Genomic DNA, 11,658 nt, shown 5'->3' with positions numbered 1-11,658 from the left:
TCCCTTTTTCAAGAAGTTGCCCCTAAGTGTGTAAGCAAAAGAGCCTCCTGCATGCAGCACCCTGATAATCCTATTGCCATGGTGAGCTGCAGCAGGGGAATGCATGATAATCAAAGCATATTTTAGTTAATTTTACAGGAACAGAGTATTCTTCTGAAGGCAAGAGGACTTAAGTATCTCAAACAGACTAAGTTCCTCCCAAATAAAATTTCCGAAAGATCTAGATTATTTAGGTGCCTGAACCTGAAGTTAGAGTTATTTTCAGCCAGGTTCCACGGGCCACTTTAAAACAGTGGCTATGTTTCCACCACCAGCCCTCTTTGATGGCCCCCTTATACCACAGCTCCACAGAAAGTGGGCAATGTGGCCACACCATCCCAAATGTCTCCTTCGACATGAACGCAGCCACCACATGCTTCCAGCTCCACACGGTGAGCTGGGGCCCCTCCGTACCTGCAGGATTCCGAGGCACACACAGCTCCATCCCACGAGGGCTGCCGTGCTGGCAGTAGCAAGGCATTTTCCTGCTCCTGTGGTTTGTTTTCATGGTTATCCAGCTCTGATTTTCCCAGGGAGAAGGCTCGCCAGCCAGGCAGCCACATGTGCTGGGGGCCTCTCAGGCACCACGTCCCAGGGTGCCCACCCACATTCCCGTGTTCATGCACCGGGGCAGCAGAAAAGGTTGTGCCTCGGGCTGTCTGCCTGGCCTCCGATGGAGGTTTTGCAGCCCAACCAGCAGTTCAGGAGCCCAGATGCCCTGCATGTTCCTGGGACAGAGGCTCATAGGGATGGGCGGTTTTGGGAGAGCTTTAGGATGAAATTGTAACATTCTGCTCAGACATTCCTTTACTTAAAAGGCCTCTCTACTAACACAGCTAGCAAAAATCACCATAAGCAAGTTTTCCTGTGAGCAGTGGAACTAACAATGCCTGTTTGCATAAAAATTTATGTTTGATGTACCCTATACTTGTTCCCTGCAATGACTGTAACATTCACATATTCCCAATACGACCAGCAAATAAATCCTGTCCCTTTCTTTCTATTCCCAGTGACACCCTAATCCAATACCCCTATTGGATATCCATTATCCAACATTCAAGTAGTCTCCGCTCCTGCGGCCATAGCAAGCCCACTACAATATCCTTTTTCCACATTTTTAATACCCCTGCCTCCTGCATTGCCCCCTGGCCAGTGCATCTCAAGCTGGCAGTGGCTGGGCAGGCTGCTAACAGGCCAGGTAACAGCTTGCCCTGCCCTTCCCTCAGGTACACTTCTCTCCTAGGCACTTATATTCATCAAATATGTAGAAATTTAATTAATATCTTTTGTATTTCTATCCCTGCATCAAATGTGGCTGAAAATAACCAAGAAGTTAAAATGTTTTTGGAGTTGTGTTCCCAGCTCTTTTCCAACAAGAAGTGTGAGCAGGAGGCTGTGACCATGACAAACCGCTAATACTAAGCAGGTATTGTGATGGGGGGAAAGGAATCTGCATCTAACTCAGCCCAGCTGCCAGCACAAATACTCTAATAACTAATCAGGGCGTTCCAGGAAAGAATATCAGAATATTTCAGGGTCAGTGGAAAACCTGAACAAAGAATAATACTTCACATTCATAGAGCTAGAGATAACTCTGAGGCACTCCAGAATCACAGTGTTTTTAGCAGATGTAATACCACAAACCACTTGAGTATATTCTTTTTTAAAGGGAAAACATTAAATTGCATGAGACGGGTTCTGAATGATATTTATAGAGGCGAGTAAAAAAGCTATTGCCCGTATCTCCGAAGGCAGCTGAATGATGACATCTGCTCAAGGTGCAAAGCAAGTGAAAAAGAAGTAACATGTTAAACTGTATTAAGAACATGTGTTATTGTGCTATATAGAGCAGATACGTGTCCCCATGCTGGTTATTATTGAAATAGCTTGACAAAAAGATGATTACAAAAGTAAAAAAAAATAAAGCCCAAGGAAAAGCAATTAAAATAATTCAAATCAGAGGTCTCTAAATGCTTACTTCCAAGGCACACACATAGAAAAACAAAAAGTCAGGACTATTTGCAGATCTGAGTCATGAAATAAGCGTGAGTCTTGCTTATACTGTGTCTGGAAAGAAGAGGAAAAACAAGGGGCACAGGGCATGACTGAGAAAAGCCAGTCCTTCAGCACGAGCTCTGCCGGGTGCTCAGGAGGGCAGCTATTCCCTTCTATGCAGGTACAACAGGAGCAAGGCTCACAGGTCTCACTCGAGTCCCAGGGTGTCCAGCAGAATGACCACTTGCAGAATAAAAGGAACTGAACAGAAAACTATTGGGACCCATTTGGTTATTTCCATTGACAGCATTAAAAAGGATTGAATTGGAATAAAATGCCAATAAAAAAGGCAAACAAAAGGAATAAAAGTGCACTTTTAGATTGTATTTAGTTAAAGCAGAAAAATAATAATGTAAAAATGCAGTAGAATTTAAAAAATGGATGTCTACATAAATAATAATTGTGCTGTCTGATATAAAATAATGCTTCTGAATCATTATCCTTCCAGGCAGGTAATGTTCAGAAAAAATTGCCCTCTCCTGCAAAACATAAATTTTTATAAAAAGTGCATGTGGAGGTTTTTTCTTTAGCAGTTGGCATTAAAGACTCGTAACCAGACCAATACGCCTCTACAGTTCTCCTAAACACTGTTTCCCATGTTACTAAACGGCTCAGGAAGTACATAAGCAAAGCAAATTTACTTTAGAAATATATCTGTGCTAAAAGCAATATGCATCCTGTAACAGAGTATTTATTGAAAAAGCAAAATGGATGTTTATATACTGCCACCATATAATACATTTAAAGTTTTACTTCCCCACTGACGAATGGTCAGGAAAGCAACAGATTGGTTACAAATGGCTGCAAACTGCCACGTTCCTTTCCAGCTTTGGTAAATGCTGTGAACTGTTTAAGGGCGAAGCAGTTACAGAAACAGATTTTTCAGGTAGGGGTAGACTGACAGATTTGCACCAAAGAAGGATTTGGCCTTTGGTACTGTGGGGCCTAAATATTAGGTCAGCCCTTTCCCATTAAAATAACATACTGCTCTCCCCAAAACCTTCTGGAGTGCCCACATTTCTGATTCTTGCAGCAGTTAGTTATTAGAATAACAGTAGGGGTACAGTGTAGAAGTAGATTTACCTTAAAAGACCTGTAACGAAATTAATACTAGTGTGGCTAATATAGGTAGCTGTATAAATCTTTTGGATTGCGTTTTAAGTGTTGTAGTCCATCATCATATTCTACTTTAACAGCTATTTGCTTTCCGCAGAGTTTGGGAATTTGGTACATAAGCTTAGCGTCAGGGATTAGGCTGATGTTCAATGAAGATAGGCAAGTGTGATAACGTATCATTTAAAACCCACATTTTATGAGAGTCAAGTCTTTTGAAGTGAGTTTCCCACTATTTCTTGAATTACCTGTTCATTTGATGACACTTTCTCACTGAGAGATATTCAGTTATTGACCAGCTATTGGAAAGATTGGTGTAGCATGCTGAAAGCAATAAGGAAGCATAAAAAAAGCACCGTCGTCACTGAGTTTGGCTCCCGCAAACAAGAAGCTAAGAGAGTATTAATAGCACGCAATCCATTTACTTTCCTGCCCAGAAATGGTTGCTAAGTTTATTTAAAAATTAAGATACTGATATTTTTCTATTCAATAAAAGATATCAACGTTATCATACGTGTGTGAATTAATCTTTTTCAGGTAACGCTGACCAAATGACTACTTGCTTAACACTACAAACCAGCAGACATTGGGAAACGTAGGGTTTTCCTCCAAGCACCGTTTCAGAGCGTGTGCAAGGGCAGGATGAACGGCACTGCTACAAGACACAGAAACTGATGGCGGGTGGTTTGGTGCGAAGCTGGGATTTGGCACTTTGCAACACAAAAGAGAAGTGTTTGCGCGGGTCAAAAGGCTGCTGTGTAAGCAGAGATTCCAAACCTTTCAAGTGAGAGGGCTTTTCGTTGCTCCGGCCGTATGAGGGGGATGCAGCCTGGCCCCTATAGCAGGCCCCGAAGCCGGGGGCTGCTCTCAGCCCCATACACAGGCCCTGCTCTCCCCCCTCACAGCTGCCAGGCATTTTGGGGGGCACCAGCATGATCCCCCCGATGCTCAGGACGAAAGCCAGCAGTGAGCTGGCAGCAGTGTGCCTTGGCTGTGCCCCGTGGGGCCATGCTCAGTGGGGAGGGCTGGGGAGAAAACCAGGCTTCTGAGGCACCTTGACAGACCCCTGCCCAAGACCTGCCGAGGGTGAGGTGGCTCTGGATACACTCCGCTGAGGGGAACCAGGGTTGGATACAGCCTGGGATGGACGGGCAGGGCCATAGGGCCAGGGCTGGGCCAAGGCCGGGCCAGGACATGGGCCCATAGCCAAGCAGGGCAGGGCTGTGGGGAGGTGGAGACCAGCCCTGCTGCACCATCACTGGGAGAGGGGCTGACAGCCCCGGCAGGCTGACATGGAGTCCTGGGCTGTGAGCAGGGTGGGAGAGGCTGGTCAGGGCCAGTGAGACCCTCAGTGCCCTGACTCATGTGGGGTTTGCCCTGGTGAGGGTGAGAGCTCTGGCTCAGATAGCCAGGGCTGCCCCTAGGCACTGGTCTCAGCTGGCGGAGCTGAGAAACAGCCATTTTAGGCAGGACCTTCTCAAGGGGAGGCGAGAGCACAACACGACTTGTGGTTTGCTTCAGCTTAGTTTCAGTTGCCCAGTAAAGTCCCACCAGTGATGCCCATAGAGCCCACCAGCTGTTTGCTCATCATGGTGCTGCATGACATGGTTGCTCCCTCACAGGGCTGCCAGGCCCGGCCATGTCCTGTGACAGGAGAAACGGTCACTGCTCACTGCTGAAACAAGAGCCCGTCAATTAAATGCTCTCTAATTTAATTTGCCTGTCATAGACTCGGGCCATTTTGTGGGACAGTGCCTCTAACCCTGTCTATTAGGATGTTAGCACAGCCTGTCAAAAGACTCGCATGGTCTCAGCAAACAGCTAAATGAGACACTTGTCCATTCTTACACTATGTATTAAATCCACACATACAGCTCCCATGCATGCTGTTTGCCAAAAGGCAGATGTTTCTGTTAATTGAAACTTACTCTCTATAATTAAGATGTTTTTTATGTCCTCAGTTCTATTTTTTCAGAAGTTATTCTTGTGGCTGAGTTTGTGCTCCTGACAAACAGGGTGAGTGGTGAGTGGGGGGAGAACAGAGTTCGCACGTGGGAAGTAAATGATCTACATTGCTCTCAGATCATAACTCAGGGTTTGTGTTTTACAGATTCCTGAAGGCCTCTCCTCCTGCTTTGCTTGGTATAAAATAACAAATGCTGCAGGAAAATGCATTGGCTTTGTGTAAGCAGAGGACAAATATTCAGACTGAAATCTCTGTTCGAAACAGATGACCAGACCTGATTTTTGTTCTTCTAAAGAGCAGGCTCCTATATCTCAGGTTAGTGCCTCAGTCACAGGGTCATGGAGTGCTTTCTTTGGGTTATATCTGTCTTAGAAAAATGTTACTATGGGCCTGAAAAGTTCTCCAATTAGTAAGTGACAAAAAAAATCAAATTATTTCAGAGGAGAATTAGGCAAACTGGTGGGAAAAGGCCTGTTAAGGGTGCTTCCAGGTACTTATTTATTTGCAAACTAACCTCTGTGATACTGCTGTGATCATTGTTGAGCCTAAGTCTACGTGATGGGACAAGAACTCTCCCTAGTATGTTCCACAGTTCATATCACCCTTTCCTCCACACCAGGCTTTGCTGGAGGCTTGCTGGAGAGTAGCTCATACCACCCCCTTCACTTGTGCCACCACTTCTTTTTGAAGGAAAGCTGGAGGTAACTGTGAGTCTTATGCCCAGTCTCTGGATATGCCACTGATGCATGGCCAGGGAAAGCTGGGGGACCAGAGCTGCAGCATAGGCCATGGAAGATCTCAGTCCTATAGCCTCTTCTCAGCATCTTTCACACCTTCGACTTCTTATCTTCCTTGCACAACTATACAGAGGAAAGGCAATAACTAATGTCACAGCTGAGACATTACTACGCTTTTTTTTTTTTTTTTTTGACCAAGACAGAATTTGTTCTAAGGCATAAAATTCTGTATGATCTATTTTAGTGAATAGCTGGGGTGGTGAAAGACTCTGCTGTGCTAGCTGACAAAAAATTTAAAAAGCACCATTTTCATCTTGACTGTAGTGCACTGTCCGTGGCACGATGGACTGATGATGGAGCAGGCCTGATAAGTACTTACCATGCTGAGACAGGACAAATGCATGTAAATGTCAGTGTGAATCTGGTTGGTTTTTTTATTCATTGGCTGTCAGTACCTTTAAACTTAATACTATTTTCATTTCCTCACCCTGTTCCTCACTTCCAGTGCAATCGATATCAACCAACAAGTACTGTTAGGAACGTGTTGTGCTTCACATTGAGCAGCAGGCTTGTTTGATGTTAATAGCTTTGCGTACATGATGCTGGCTTGTCATTACCTGACATTACCCTTCCTTCATATCAATGCCAACAAGACTAGAGGAGCTTCTGGGAAGCTACAGGTATTGAAGATTCATGCTCTGCCCCTTTACTCTTTTTGCTATGTTCAAATCACAAGTTTAGGATCCTGCCTTCCAGACACTGGATCTTCATCAATTCCACTGAACTTTAGAGTCAGAATTGAAAGCCTATCCAGATGATTAGATCTTTGGACAAGGCCAGTGCACTAGCATGATAACAGCAGGTAATAGATGAGGCTATGCAATGGTTTTTGTACTCTTCATTTGGTTGCATTCTAACTTGGCTTCCTTTAGTGAGTAACCTCTTTTGTTGGGTTGTTTGGTTTTTTTTGGTCTTTGAGTTCTAAGAATCTCAGTCTTCTGATTAAATAACCACAAGTTCTGCTATTTTTTTTTCCAATTAAAAGTGTTACTTCTGACATTTATTGGGTGACTGGTTTCTCTTAGTGCTTATTAGTGTAATCCCAATGAAGTAGCGAGGCAGATTTTGGATTTTTTTTTCAGTTTGTGTGTTTTCTACTTTGTCTGGTTACTCTAACCATGTCTGAAAGCCTTGTTCTTACTCTAAGGGGTAGCTGAGTAGCTTAAACCAACTTTTGGATTTGTTTTTACCAATACTGAGAGCACCTGGGTGGAGAATTGTCCCTCATGTCAAGCTTCATGGGCCTTCCTGCTAAACTTGTCCTCTTTTTTATTTTTAAGACTCCCACAATTTACTGATTACTTCCTGTTACTTCTTGATTGACTCAGAGGTTTTCATAGCATGCCAGTACCACTGTCATAATTTAAAACCACTTGTTGCTGATGAAAATACATGTAAATGGTCTCATTTACCTCTCTTGACCATTTTTTTTTTTATCTGAATGTCAGAAGCTGTGCTCAGAGGAAGTCTGCATATGCAAATTGATAGAAATCCATGGACACTCATGAAAATTTGCTACTTCATACGCTGGCAGTTTTCTCTGCATTTATGGCACTCCCTCTTCCCCCTGCATATAGCAGATGTAGCACCCTTATGAATTAATTATCTGATATACAGGAGCAGAATGAGTTTCCATATCTTCCTGTACTGCAGTCTTCTGCTTCTAAATTAAAATGTTTGATTGAAAAGGAGGTGGTTGAAGGTTCCATTTCTCCCTGATTGTTACACCAGAGTTCTTGTAGCCTGTTTAAATGGAATTTGTGATGGGACAGGTGACCTCAAAAAGAGCAAGGAAGCATTTTTCTCCTCTCCATTCTTTATTTGCAGAAAATACAGAACACTTAATTTTGTTTTCTCTGGGAACAGCTACAGGAAAAGATTATATTGAGTCATGTGATTTTACCTCAAGTCTTTTGCCTTAGACAAATGTTTGGAGTTTTTTTTTAAAGTTGCCAATTTTACAGGTGAGGATGTCTATGCAGTTTTGGAGTACACATCTTTGCAGGTCTATAAGCACACGGTTCAAAGCCATGGGGTTTTTTTTTTTCCCTCCAAGAGGAAGTAACTGTGAAAGTATAAACACTGAAGAGATCTGGAGTACATTCAGATATGAAGTTTCAGGCATGACTGCAGTAGGGAAAACAGCAGAGTAATGATCTGGCAGTCTGGGTTTCACTGAGAGCAGAGAAACAGAGCACAAGCTGCCTGGGGATTCTGCCCATGCACTTGCCGTATGTACAGGCAATCTGCTAATGCACTTAAGGGCTGTGTTTTCATTGCCATTGTTGTCCAGATAGCTAATTTAAAAACTAGCAGTGGATTTATTTGCACATGCTACTGTCATACTTAGAGTAAAAACATCAGCTTGTTCCTAGATGTTAAAGTTGCTTGAATTTATGCAAGTGGATTTTCTAAGATTCCTGCAGAAAAGAATCCAGTTTAGCTTATGTGAATTAATTTCTCCCAGGCTTCTCCTTTATTTTGCAAATGTTGCCCTTATCTATGTGCTGTTCCTGGGATGGTAGCCAAATGTTAAGAGAATGGTGATACTAAATAGCTTAAATGGCTGCACTATGTAAGGCAATGCTGTTTTCATATGTATCTGTAGCAGTCTAGGAAATGAGGCTGAACTGAGATCTCCAGAATAAGCTCATAGCCCAGACTGTGCAAGAGGAATGATTGAGATACATCCCAGAGACATATTCAGCTAGATTTCCTTTGAAAAGTGCATGTTTTATCTCTTGCATGTATATGTGTGCCTTATATTAGCTCTAAACAAATCTTAATATGTTCACCTTGCATAATTATTTTTCAGGCGTTCAGTGTTTTTACTGCTGTGTAGCTCTACTCCAACTTTCAGAATTGTCTGCCTCTTAATGACTTGGTAGCAGATAAGTTTTATGGCAAAAATACTTAAAATTACTTCATGTCCTGGAGATAGAAGTTACAGAAGTATCTGTAGCAAGAAAGGGAGTACTGCATCCAGCTCTGAAGCCTTCAGCACCAGAAAAGACGTGGACCTGTTGGAGCGGGTCAAGAGGAGGGCCACAAAAACGATCAGAGAGGTGGAACACCTCTCCTGTGAGGACAGGCTGAGAGAATTGGGGTTGTTCAGCCTGCAGAAGAGAAGGGGCCAGGGAGACCTTATTGCACCCTTCCAGAACTTAAAGGGGGCTTCTAAGAAAGATGGGGACGGACTTTTTAACAGGGCCTGTTGCAATACGACAAGGGGTAATGGTTTTAAACTAAAAGAGGGCAGATTTCAACTAGGTAGAAGGAAGAAATTTTCCGAATGAGGATGATGAAACACTGGCACAGGTTGCCAGTGAAGTGGTAGATGCCCCATCCCTGGAAACATTCAAGGACAGGTTGGATAATGCTCTGAGCAACCTGCTCTAGTTGAAGATGTCCTTGCTCACTGCAGAGAGGTTGGACTACATGACCTTTGGAGGTCCCTTCCAACCCAAAGGTTCTATGATTCTATGGCAATTTTGTTTAACTGTAAGCCTTTTAAGAAACCCTTATCCACCTACCACTTTGTAGATATTACCATGCAACTGGTCATGGTCATCTGAAATTTCTCAGTGACAGTGGACAAAAATCTGATCATCCTACTTCAAAAGCACTTACCTTTTGTTCAAGCAATAGGAGTTAACTTTGCTCCAGCTTTAGCAATGTAGCACAACAACAGGTAAATTTACTCCAGCTTTAGCAAAATAGCACAAAGTCAAGCAATTCCATTTACAGAAAAAATATAAGAGCAAGCCAAACACACTTTCCAATATTAAAAGAATACCTGTACCTGTCCATTAAGTGTATAATCAGACACTTATTGTACTTGCACAATTATCTCCAAAGCAGCACTACTTTAAGCACACATTTTGTTAAAATAGCTTTGATCTATAATAGCTGTAATACTCTGAGACTATGTCACAAAGCTGCAAGGTAATTTGTAGATATTCTGTGTCTTGACAAGTTGGTTTAGACACCTTACTAGCGCTTGCTTTAATAAAGCATCACAGCGCAGATAGTTCCCTGGTGTATTTAAGACATTTATCGTTTGTTGTCACTAGTGATTATCTTAATTAATCTTTTCTGAGAACATTGGCTTCCAGTCCAGTTTACCTCACTCTTCTCAGGGAGGAGAATTAAATTAACCATGCGCAGTAATGGGTTATATCCATACTTGCATAAAGTGTATTGAGTGTTTTGGGTTTACATCATACTTATTGGTGTTTCTCTGGGGTGGTCTGTGCTCATATTTGGTAAGGAATCATTCAAGCCAACAAACTGATCCATTTGAGAGAAGAAGAAATTAGATCCAACTCCAGTTCTAGCAGACATACCGAATGTAGGCTATGGGTAGGGACACTGGACAAGGTTCTGGCTGTTGGGTTGTGGGGAGGGAAGAAGAAAATCCTTCTAAGAGATTGAAAGTAAAGGTCATGCCTGCAAGGATCAGAACTTGAAACAGCCAAGTGCCTTTGCGCTAATCATTACTCTAGTGCAAATGTTGTGGTAAAGACAGGGCCTGGTTAAACATCCTTAGGCCTTGCCAGGCCATCTGTTCTGAATGTAAAACAAGCGAACTTCAAAACTGTATTTATTAATGAAGCATTTTGAAGCCAATGAGCTATAGAAATTATTTTTCCCCTGCAGACTGCACCGTCTTTGCTTATCAAAGTAAGACCCTGCAATTTCTGTTCACTAAATATAGCAGCTACATCTCTTGCTGACAAGACTCAGCAATCTCATCAACCTCAAGTGCCTCAACTGAATATTTTCTTGGCAAAAATTATCTGAGTCTAAAGAAAAAGACACAATGGTACTTTGAGCCTTCAGAGAGCAGCCTGGCTCTGACGATTACAAAATGGGGCCCATAAGGGGAGGGAGATCATTCCATCTCTCACTAAATCACTCATTTGTGTTCTCTGCTCCTCAGATAAACACTTCAGAAGGAAACTGTTGCTTCCCACTTCCTCTTGCTTACAAATGTCCCATTAACTAACTGGACTCTTCAAATATGCATTCATACAGAGGCAGCTGAAGCGTGGTGGTGAGTACTACACTGCCTATGGTTAACACAGACTACTTGGAATTGCAAGTTTGAAAATCTGTTTTACTGAACAACAGTACTTCTTCTCTGATGTCACTTGGAGACACTTTTTTCTGCTGTGATGAAACAGCAGCAGCTGTCTGCTGAAGTTCCATTTTGCTCCAATAGATAGAAGTGCATCTCCTTTTCTCCTTCAAGTGCTCTACACTTGAGCCAATATTTCATAATGGATGTGGAAACATTTCTGCAACATTTGGACTTAGTGAGACATTTTTAAGCTATGGATTATGCAGAACTAAACAAACCTTCCCTGGCCTTGCCAATTACAGGCTAGACAGATCTGCAAAAGCCCTATAGTCCAGCTCTGTTCTCACCATGTAACTTCCAATCCTTTCTCTATCCCTCCTTGTATGAACTAGGAAGTCACTATGCCAGACTTAAGTGTCATGTTCCCAGCTGCAAGGTATGTTACACTGCCCTCATTTGTCATATGCAGCCTTCAGCCTCACCAGCTTCATTGCCCGTTTGGGCACTTCTGCAGCTGTGTTTGTGCTCTCTCTGCACAGCTCCATCTGGGTAGGAACGCTCTTCCTGAGCCTGCATCTGTTCAGAGCCAAGTCCTGGTATCATGG

Source organism: Phaethon aethereus (assembly GCF_964289735.1).
Source record: "Phaethon aethereus genome assembly, chromosome: 5".
In the NCBI taxonomy this organism is placed as follows: Eukaryota; Metazoa; Chordata; class Aves; order Phaethontiformes; family Phaethontidae; genus Phaethon; species Phaethon aethereus.
The sequence above is the reverse complement of the archived record's forward strand: the minus strand, read 5'-3'. Positions refer to the sequence as shown.